This window comes from Sminthopsis crassicaudata, chromosome 1, assembly GCF_048593235.1.
Source record: "Sminthopsis crassicaudata isolate SCR6 chromosome 1, ASM4859323v1, whole genome shotgun sequence".
NCBI lineage: Eukaryota > Metazoa > Chordata > Mammalia > Dasyuromorphia > Dasyuridae > Sminthopsis > Sminthopsis crassicaudata.
This window is the reverse complement of record NC_133617.1, coordinates 415,216,915-415,228,604: the sequence shown is the minus strand read 5'-3', so window position 1 is coordinate 415,228,604 and position 11,690 is coordinate 415,216,915.

Genomic DNA, 11,690 nt, shown 5'->3' with positions numbered 1-11,690 from the left:
ATAAGCCCAATAGTAGCACTGCTGCACCAAAGGGTATGCACAGTTTGAAAACTTTTTGAGCATAGTTCCAAATTGCTCTCCAGAATGGTTGGATTCTTTCACAACTTCACCAACAATGCACGTGTCCCAGTTTTCCCACATCCCTTCCAACATTCATTACATTTGCTGTCATTTTAGTCAATCTGACAGGTGTGTAGATGTTAGGATTACAAGGTGAGAACTCAGGTTGTCTGGACAGTGACAAGGTGAGAACTTGCTGTATACTCTCATGATTTAATCATAAAGAGAGTAGTCAGGACTCCTTTTCAGTCCACTCAACAGAATGAATTATTTGCTATCATGCTCGCTCTTACTTATTACCCAGGAGATGTAAATATAATTACTGATTCAGCCTATTCAGTAGGTGTAGTACAAAGAATTGCCACAGCCCAAATAAAATTTGCAGCCTCTAATGTTTATCAGCTCTTTAAGGAACTTCAAGAGCAAGTGAGAAAACATCCAGGCAAGATTTATATCTTGCATGTCCATTCACATAGTGGACTCCTGGGTCCTATTTTTGATGGAAATTCAAAGGCAGATAGCCTTTTAACTATGTTAGCCAGTACTCCTTTATTTCAGAAAGCACAAGGATCTCATTCTAAATATCATTAGGCTGCTCGAGCTTTACATTTACAATTTGGAATAACAAGAGAGGAAGCTAGGAGCATAGTAAAAAGCTGTACAGCTTGCCTTCCTTTCCACCCTCCTACACTCCCTTCAGGGAAGAATCCTCGTGGTTTAAGGCCCAATGAAATCTGGCAAATGGATGTGACCCATTATAAATCTTTTGGTTGTCTGCCTTTTATCCATGTTGTGTTAGATACCTTTTCAGGATTCACTTTTGCAGTGCCAACAGCAAAAAGGACAGCCCGAGTGGTCACTGAATTCCTTATCCAAGCATTTGCAATTATGGATGTGCCACAAGAAATAAAAACAGATAATGGACCTGCATATTCTTTTTTTTTTTTAAATTTATTTTTTAGTCTTTTTTTTATTAATTCTTATAATTATAACATTTTTTTGACAGTACATATGCATAAGTAATTTTTTTTTTTTTTTTTTTACAACATTATCCCTTGTACTCCCTTCTGTTCCAAATTTTTCCCCTCCTTCCCTCCACCCCCTCCCCTAGATGGCAGGCATTCCCATACATATTAAATATCTTATAGTATATCCTAGGTACAATATATATGTGCAGAACCGAATTTTGTTGTTGTTGTTGTTGTTGTTGCAAAGGAAGAATTGTATTCGGAAGGTAAAAGTAATCTGGGAAGAAAAACAAACAAACAAACAAACAAAAAAATGCTCACAGTTTACACTCATTTCCCAGTGTTCCTTTTCTGGGTGTAGCTGATTCTGTCCATCATTGATCAATTGGAATTGGATTAGCTCTTCTCTATGTTGAAGATATCCACTTCCATCAGAATACATCCTCATACAGTATCATTGTTGAAGTGTTTAATGATCTAGTTCTGCTCATTTCACTCAGCATCAGTTGATGTAAGTCTCTCCAACTCTCTCTGTATTCCTCCTGTTGGTCATTTCTTACAGAACAATAATATTCCATAACATTCATATACCATAATTTACCCAACCATTCTCCAATTGATGGATATCCATTCATTTTCCAGTTGCTAGCCACTACAAAAAGGGCTCCACAAACATTTTGGCACATACAGGTCCTTTTCCCTTCTTTAGTATTTCCTTGGGATATAAGCCCAGTAGTAGCACTGCTGGGTCAAAGGGTATGCACATTTTGATAACTTTTTGGGCATAATTCCAGATTGCTCTCCAGAATGGTTGGATTCTTTCACAACTCCACCAACAATGCATCAGTGTCCCGGTTTTCCCACAGCCCTTCCAACATTCATTGTTATTTGTTCCTGTCATCTTAGCCAATCTGGACAGGTGTATAATGATATCTCAGAGTTGTCTTAATTTGCATTTCTCTGATCAATAGTGATTTGGAACACTCTTTCATATGAGTGGAAATAGTTTTAATTTCATCATCTGTCTGTTCATATCCTTTGACCATTTATCAATTGGAGAATGGTTTGATTTCTTATAAATTAAAGTCAATTCTCTGTATATTTTGGAGATGAGGCCTTTATCAGAACCTTTAACTGTAAAAATGTTTTCCTAATTTGTTACTTCCCTTCTAATCTTGTTTGCATTAGTTTTGTTTGTGCAGAAACTTTTTAATTTGGTGTAATCAAAATTTTCTATTTTGTGATCAATAATGGTCTCTAGTTCTCCTTTGGACACAAATTCCTTCCTCCTCCACAAGTCTGAGAGGTAAACTATCCTATGTTCCTCTAATTTATTTGTGATCTCGTTCTTTATGCCTAAATCTTGGACCCATTTTGATCTTATCTTAGTATGTGGTGTTAAATGTGGGTCCACCTGCATATTCTTCTAAACATTTTGCACACTTTTGTGTGCAGTATAAGATTTTACATACCACTCGAATACCTTTTAATCCGGAAGGTCAGGCAATAGTAGAGAGAAGAAACAGAGACATTAAGACACTCCTCCAAAAACGAAAAAAAGGGGGAGCCACAGGTAACCCTAGAGAACTCCTAAATTTAGTTCTCTATACCATTAATTTTCTAATTTTTGACAAAGATGCCTTGGCTCCGACAGACAGGTTTTATAATCGCCAAGTAATGTGGAGAGACCCAGAAAATGGTGAATGGAAGGGACCAGATAGGTTAACTGCTTGGGGGAGAGGGTTTGCTTGTATTTCTTCAGATGAAGAAGGAATCAGATGGGTGCCAACGAGTCATATTTGCCTTGTCCATCAGAGAGAGACAGAAAAAGAGAAAAACCTCAAAACAAAGGAGAAGATCTAAGAAACATCTGACACTGAAAGAGCATGGCTAATAAGAATACTGTTAAAGAACTTTAAAACCAGCAGGAATCATTGGATTTCCTAACACAAGATGAGACTAATGGACAGTGGACTTATGGACATTTATAAATTCTCAATTTATGATTATTTGATCATGTTGTTACACACTTCTAGTATGTATTATGTTACTATGTTACTATGTGCTTATGTAATTTATGTAATTATGTGTAATACCTCCCATGTTGATGGATTTATGTTTCAAGGTCATGACTACCCTATGTTCTAAATCAAAAGAAAGGGAGAGATGTTAGCATTACAAGGTGAGAACTCAGGTTGTCTGGACAGTGACAAGGTGAGAACTCTGGTTGACTTGACAGTTCTCTGGCTCAGACCTTTGATTCGGGCCTTTAAAGGGAGTTTACACCTTAAGAATTCTAAGAGGAGCAAGTTCATTGGTGGAAGTATTTCCCCACGCCCCACTGAGTTCTCACATGCCTATTCTCTGGGAGGATAAAAGAAGGGCAGCATTGGGTCTGAGAGAAAATCTACTCTGGGATAGAGTTGTGACGCCAGGCAGGCTGAAAGGAGACCAGTGTGATTTGGGGAAGGACAAGAGCTAGAGGAGATTAAGAGCTCCCAAGAAACCTGCGCACAGAGGAAAAGATTTTACAGATCTCCTCCCAGAGAAGGATTATAATTGAGCAGACCACCGGACCTTCACAATTCAAGAACTTTACATATTGTGGTATCTCAGAGTTGTCTTAATTTGCAAATGCTCCACTTTCCCTTCCCAGACTATCCTGCCTTGAAATTTTGACAGTTCAGTTCTAATTAGGCCTTGCCCAGAAAAAAAAAAAAGATTCTGTCTTCAAAGAATTTACATTCAAATTCTCTCTGAGATGACTTGTATTCAAGTATTTGAAGGGTTATCATGTGGTAGAGAAATTAAATTTATTCCATTCAAACAATAGGGCAGAATTGGGGACCAATGGGAGGAAAGAATGGAAAGGAAGACTACTTTTTAAAAATGTGTATAAAACATTATTTTTTTAAAAAAGTAAGTAAACTACTGATATAGCCAAGTATAATAAACAGACCTCGAAATAACAAGAGAACTGGAGGAAGGTGCAAGGAAGAAGATTCTCCTAATCCCTATGATTATGGCAGAATTTAGATGTGAGTCTCAGGTAAGAGAAGGCATGAATGGGTTGCAATATGCTGGAGTGAAATGAGTGCCCACAAAGAGACAAGACATATCTTTTGAACTATCCAGGTATTGCATACAATTATCTGCATTAGATCTGAAAATATGCAACAAATGGAGGGTTAATACAAAACATAAAACCACCAAACTGATATAACAAGAAACTGATAACCAAGAACCACAATTCTTGGTGTATGTATGTGTGTGTTGGGAGGCATTCCTAAGGATCCTTGGGGGAGCCCTAAGATCCTTTAAGGGAGTCCATGAGGTTAACACTGTTTTCATAATAATTGCCTCTTAAAATTATGTTCCCTCTACCAACTACACGTGTGTTTGAGACCAATATTTCTGACATTTGTTGGATAAAATTTTATGTATTTTAACAAAAAAATCACATACATCAGGAATACATAAACAGATATGAAATCAGTTTGATGCCTATTAAGTCAGACATTAAAAAGATCTGCAAAAATATGTGAAGCAATGTCACTCTTCTCATTAAGTGTTTTTGTTTTGGAAAATGTAGTTGTTTTTTCTTTCTTTTTTTTTTTTTGGTTGAGGCAATTGGGGTTTAAGTGACTTATCCAGGGTCACACAGCTAGCAAGGGTTAAGTGTCTGAGGCCAGATTTGAACTTAGGTTCTCCTGATTTCAGGGCTGGTATTCTATCCACTACACCAACTAGTTGACCCTTATTTTTTCTTTAAAATATTAACATGTAATAGGTTTGAATTTTTGAATCAATTAATAGATATTTTTTAAAATGGATTGACCTAACCTATATAAAGAAAAGCTATTTGAGGCAGGGCAGCTAGATGGCAATGTGGATAGGGAAGGGCTATAGAGTCCAGAGTACTTGAGTTCAACTTTGGCCTCAGATACATAACACTTAGCTGTGTGACTGCTGGCAAGTTACTTAACCCAATTGCCTCACCAGAAATACAAAACAAAATAAAAAGCTATTTTTGGGGAGGACAGATTTTTCAATAATTTTTTAGTAATTTTTGTCCAAAGACCAAAATGTTTGAGAATTGGATCTAGAGTCTGGAGATAGCATAGGGATTATTAAGAGGTATATACCTCTTAATTTGTTGAAAAGATACATGAGATGGTATTTTAAGATTCTCTTGGTTAGCTTTTTTTCTGATGAGCAAAATTAACATTTGTTAATTTTATTATTAATAAATTGTACTTCCTTTTTCAGAAATTCTCTGTTCATATTTTTTGGTTTTTACTGAGGAATGTCAACAACTTACAACTATAGGACAATTCCTACAAATTCAATGACAGCATTATCTGATAAATTTATTATAATTATTTTTCCCAATCTTTTTTTTTAAAAAGATTGATTTATTTTGGCAAATTCTTTTTATCCTTGCATACTGAAAACCATGAATTTTTGTTTACAATATTTCTGACATTTGTTGGGTAAAATTTTTCTTCTCCATAATTGAAACAAACAAACAAAAAATCTTTCTTCCTGTTTTCATATCTAGATGACTTATCCACTAAAATTTATTGTATGGTGTGATGTCTAGGTCTAAATCCACCTTTTGCTATGCATTTTACTTTCTCCTATCATTTTGATTATCTAATGACTTATTTATTATTACTTATTATTTTAGTTAATAGTTTATCAGACACTTTATAGTGGACAAGCACTGGATTTTAATCAGAAAGATCTGAATTCAAATTCTTCCTTTGATACTAGATCTGTAGAATCTTGGGCAAATCATTTAATGTTTCTGTGCCTCAGTTTTCTCGTTTGAACAATAATAGCATCTATCTCATTTTATGAAGATGAAATGAGATAATAAACGATTACCATTTTGAAAACCATAAAGTTCTATTTTAAATACTTTAGGTTCTATTTCTCAATTCTCTATATTGTTTTATTAATTGATTTCATTGTATTTTCTCTGTTTTTCCCCATTTCCAGAACATTTTAAAAATTAATGTTTTGAAATGCATCTTAAATATGATAGGAAGAGTCCCTTAACTATCTCATGGCTTTTTGATAGTTTTTTTAAATTAATATACTATCTCTTTCCACATACTTTTTGTTATGGCTTTAATTCTCTTAGTTGGTATTACATTATATTCACAAATTAATTTTTAGAAATAGTGACACTAACTAGATTTTCCAGTCTAATCTAGTACACATTGCAATGACATATCTGTTTATTTCTTCCTTAATTTCAGTTGAAAACATTGTGAAATTATCTGTAACAGTCTAAAAATTTTTTTCTGTTTTTTGGGGGGTGCTCTTTGAACTTACCTATAGCATTCTGTATTTGCTATACACCTGCCTAATCCTTTACTGCCCTTCCTTTGATTTTTTTGGGGGGAACTTCCAGCTTGTACTTAACTAGTACGACATAACTAATAGTTTTTCCCAGCCAAAATCTAACTGGGACAGGAAACCAATCAGTTCTATCTGAGCAAGATTTTGACCCACTCTGATTAAAAACCATGGGCCTTTACTTCAGTGGTGCCTTTGCATGGAGGGCATCCTACCTGAATCATAGAAACTAGAAGGAATGATATAAATCTGGAGAATCTGGGGATGCTAAATTTAAGGGCAGCTCCTTCTAAGTCCTCAATCTCTTACATCATCTTAGGACCAGTGATTTTATATATCTCTCTTATATGTCTTGATATATTAATGCCCAAACATTTGATACATTCTATCTTTATAGCATTTTAAAGTAAGCTTGCTGTACAGTCTTATGTACTGTGTTTCCTTCTGCTGGATTTGCATATCCTGAACCTTAAAAACCTGTAACAAGATACAAGGAAAATGACATTTTTCTCTGTCAATTTTTCTTGATTTTCATCAGTCATTCAAAAAGAAATGCTGGGTACACTAGAGTAGCAGAGATAGGCGAGATCAGTTAATGAGAAACAGTAGGGAGGCTAGTTTGTCTGCACTGCAGTGTATATTGAGAGGTAATAATGTATAATAAGGGAAAAGTAGGACAGGGCCAGGTTATGAAGACCTTCTAATGCTGGGAGACTTCTCATACTAAATAACAGGGCCAGGAATCCAAGTCAGTTCAGCACTGGTCACGATTCAATCACTTGTCATTAGTGTGTAGCCGTGGAGAACTACTACCCAGAGGGCACCCTCAGAAGTCCAAAGGTGAATGTTAATGGGATTGTATACACTGGATTTAGGTAGATAGCTTCAAAGTCTGAATAAAGACTAATTTAACTTTATTAAATTATTTCCTGATAATATAAGGGAAGACTTTTTTTTTCCCTTTGCTTTTGCTCAAGCTTTGGTCTTTTTAAACTCAGAGAGTTCATACTCTGCCTCTGGGAATTGTTCTCTCTACTCCTTCCATTCTGGCTCATCTACGAAATAGATCAATTCTTAATTAAGCCTTCCTCTGTACTTGATGGGCCTTAAGTCAAAAAGCCTGGGCTCCCCTTGGACCTTATATTATCATGTAATTTATAGACTGTTCTCATACTCCAGGCAAATTTGCTTTCTGCTATTCTGTAGATTCTTTCCTCTCACTGCTTACTGGACATCTTGAACTGGATATCCCACAGACAGCTTAAATGTGTTCATAATTGATCCCATTATCTTTACCTCCCAATTCTCCCCCCCTTCCAGACTCTCTTATTTAATATCTAGGGAATCATCATCTTCCTAGTTACCCAGTCTTGCAACTAAGCGTCATTCTTTATTCTTCCCCCCCTCACTCTCCACATGCAATTGTCAATTTTACCTTCATAGTACTTCTCTCATTTATTCCCTTCTCTTCCCCAATGCTGACACCACTGTGTGCTAGTATAGATGGCCATCACCTCATACATGGACTGCTGACATACCCTGTTGGTTCATCTCCTGCTTCCTCTAACCAAAGTGATTTTCCTAAAGCACAGGTCTGGTCATATCAACCCTATCCCCCAACCCCTATCTCCCCATTCAATCAATTTCAGTGGCTCCCAATCACATCCAGGATTGTAGTGTTCTTCTCTAGAAATGTAATGCTCTCTGGGAGCAGGTTTCTTGGGGGGCTTCTGGAGGCAGCCTTAGTTTCAGTTCAGTTCAATAATCACCTCAAATTCAGCCAGGAGTCAAAGTCCAGATCCTTTATTTTTTCTTTCCAAGTCTTCTCTCCTTCCTTGGGCCCGGTTAGCTTTCTTAGAGGCCTATCTCTCTCCTTGGTTCCTGCTGCAAGTCCTTTGTCTCTGTCAGCTTCAGCCTCTTGTCTTCCCAATGTCTCCAGTCAGCACAAAGGTGGAAGTTGGAATGAATCTGACTCCGCCTCTGAGAGTGGGCTTGTGTTCTAGTGGGCTTGTCCTTTAGTGGGCTCCTCCTTATATATGCTCTCTTAAAAGTGTGAATCTTGTGGAATTCTAATAAGTACTAAATACATCTAGAGAACTGTTAAGCACCCTGCTACAATTCTACTGACTTAGCACCTTGTAAGAATTCTAACACAGGATCAAATGTAAAATCCTTCCTAACTTGTCCCCTTTCTACCTTTACAGTTTTCTTATACTTTACGTCCCTCCATATATTCCATGATCATGTGACACTGGTTTCCTTATTGTTTGTTAAATATGACACTCCATCTCCACCTCCAGGAATTTGTTAGGATTGTACCATCCCTATGGAATTCTCTTCTCTCTATTTCTGGCTTCTTTCAAGTTGTAACTCTAAGAATTATAAGTGCTACTGTGCTATTTTGGTTTATGTTGTCTGAATTACTCTTAAGAATTATTGCTTGGGGTCTTCTTTCTGAGATTATCACCATTTTTTTTTCTAACTATCTGGTTTTATGTAGTTTTTTAGGTTTTCTCTTGTTAGCTCCTTGAGGATAGGGACTGTTTTTTTTTTTTCCTTTAAAAAAAATATTGCCAATGTTTATAGGTACCTGGTACAATTATAGGAAACACTTAATAAATGCTAGTTGACTGACTTCATTATGGGGCCTCAAAGTGGCTTGTTTTAACAATTTTTTTTAAACCACATCCATTGTTCTGTTTCTGCTCACTTTATTTGGCTTCAGTTCACATAAATCTTCCCAGATTTCTCTGAAAAGGCAATATTAAAAATGGATCATGGAAAGAGGCTTGAGGGCTTTTCTTTTGGTTTGTAAATTATTTGTAAATTCTAGGTAATGATTTACATGTCTCTTGTTCAAACACTTTGTATCTTTTTTATTTATTTTTTAATTTTATAATTATAAAATTTTTTTGACAGTATATTTGCATGAGTAATTTTTTTTCATAACATTATCCCTTGTATTCATTTTTCCAAATTTTCCCCTCCCTCCCTCTACTCCTTCCCCTAGACGACAGGGAATCCCATACATTTTACATGTGTTACAGTATCACCTAGATACAATATATGTGTGTAAATCCAATTTTCTTGTTGCATGTTAAGTATTAGATTCCGAAGGTATAAGTAACCTGGGTAGATAGACAGTAGTGCTAACAATTTACATTCACTTCCCAGTGTTCCTTCTCTGGGTATACTTATTTCTGTCCATCATTGATCAACTGGAAGTGAGTTGGATCTTCTTTATGTTGAAGATTCCACTTCCATCAGAATACATCTTCATACAGTATTGTTGTTGAAGTGTATAGTGATCTTCTGGTTCTGCTCATTTCACTCAGCATCAGTTGATGTAAGTCTCTCCAGGCCTCTCTGTATTCCTCCTGCTGGTCATTTCTTACAGAGCAATAATATTCCATAACCTTCATATACCACAATTTACCCAACCATTCTCCAATTGATGGACATCCATTCATCTTCCAGTTTCTGGCCACTATGAAAAGGGCTGCCACAAACATTTTGGCACATACAGGTCCCTTTTCCTTCTTTAGTATTTCTTTGGGATATAAGCCCAATAGCAGCACTGCTGGATCAAAGGGTATGCACAGTTTGATAACTTTCTGGGCATAGTTCCAAATTGCTCTCCAGAATGGTTGGATTCTTTCACAACTCCACCAACAATGTATTAGTGTCCCAGTTTTCCCACATCCCCTCCAACATTCATCATTATTTGTTCCTGTCATCTTAGCCAATCTGACAGGCATGTTGTGGTATCTCAGAGTTGTCTTAGTTTGGATTTCTCTGATCAGTAGTGATTGGAACACTCTTTCCTATGAGTGGATATAATTTCAATTTCATCATCTGAGAATTGTCTGTTCATATCCCTTGACCATTTATCAATTGGAGAATGGTTTGGTTTTCTATAAATCAGGGTCAGTTATCTATATATTTTGGAAATGAGACCTTTGTCAGAACCTTTCCTTTTAAAAATATTTTCCCAATTTGTTACTTCCCTTCTAATCTTGTTTGCATTAGTTTTGTTTGCACAGAAACTTTTTAGTTTGATGTAATCAAAATCTTCTATTTTGTGATGAATAATGATCTCTAGTTCTCCTCTGGTCATAAATTCCTTCCTCCTCCACAGGTCTGAGAGGTAGACTATTCTCTGTTCCTTCAATCTATTTATGATCTCATTCTTTATGCCTAAATCATGGACCCATTTTGATCTTATCTTGGTATATGGTGTTAAGCAAACACTTTGTATCTTGATGTGGGCAGTCCATTTTTTGATTTTTGTTTTTGCAATTGCTTTATCACAGAATTTTAAACCTCCCATTTTATTCACTGTTACTTTTCCCCCCTACTGCTAATGTAAATGAAGCACAAAATTGGAGTTCATTATTGTATGTATTGAGGTTGGATGAATAAATCTCAACAGCCTTTGTTGTATGTGTATTCATTTAAAAATCATTTTGCATGGTACAATTATATTCATACACAGGATTTGCTTATCTGTCTCCACCTAAGGAAATGAAGAACCCTTGGTTTTTGTTTTTTGCTATATATTTTTCTCCCTCTGTTTTTTGGGGGGCCTCTAGGTCTTTTGGGGTTATCTCTTGATCGATGGATATGAATAGTTTAGTAATGTTTCAGGAATACAGTGCTAGATTGCTTTCTAGAAAAACTGGACCAATGCACTGGCATTTTTGTTTTTCTGCAGCATCTTTAACATTTTATTTTCCTTTTTGTCATTTTTGTCAATTAGGGGGAAAAAGGGTGGGGAGATGAACTTAAGCAATGCCTTAATATGCCTTGAAAAAAATGGCTTATTGATAGTTGGTAATTTTTTTTTTAAATGGCTTATTCATATACCTTGACCAATTATTTACTGGAAGGAATTGTTTTATATAATTTGGATCTTTTCCTTATAAATTTGGATCATTTTCTTATGGATCCTGGAAACAAAAACTTTTAGAAACTTCATACAAAGATTTCCTCTCCCCCCCCCCTCCCCAGTCAATGTCTTCCCTTCCAATTTTTCCTTCATGAATTTTTTTATATACATAAACAAACAAAACAAATCAAATCTTAATTTTATATAACCAAAACTTTATTTTATCTTCCATGATTTCTTCCTTTATCCATAATTCCTCTATCCCATTGCCTAGAAAGGCTATTTTATGTCTCTCACATTTCTTACCTTCTCAGCTGAAGACATTGTCTCCTATCATTTACCATGTTGACTCTTACAGTATTTTGTCAATGCCTTTTGACATCATCTCCTCCTCTCTTCTCCTTTTC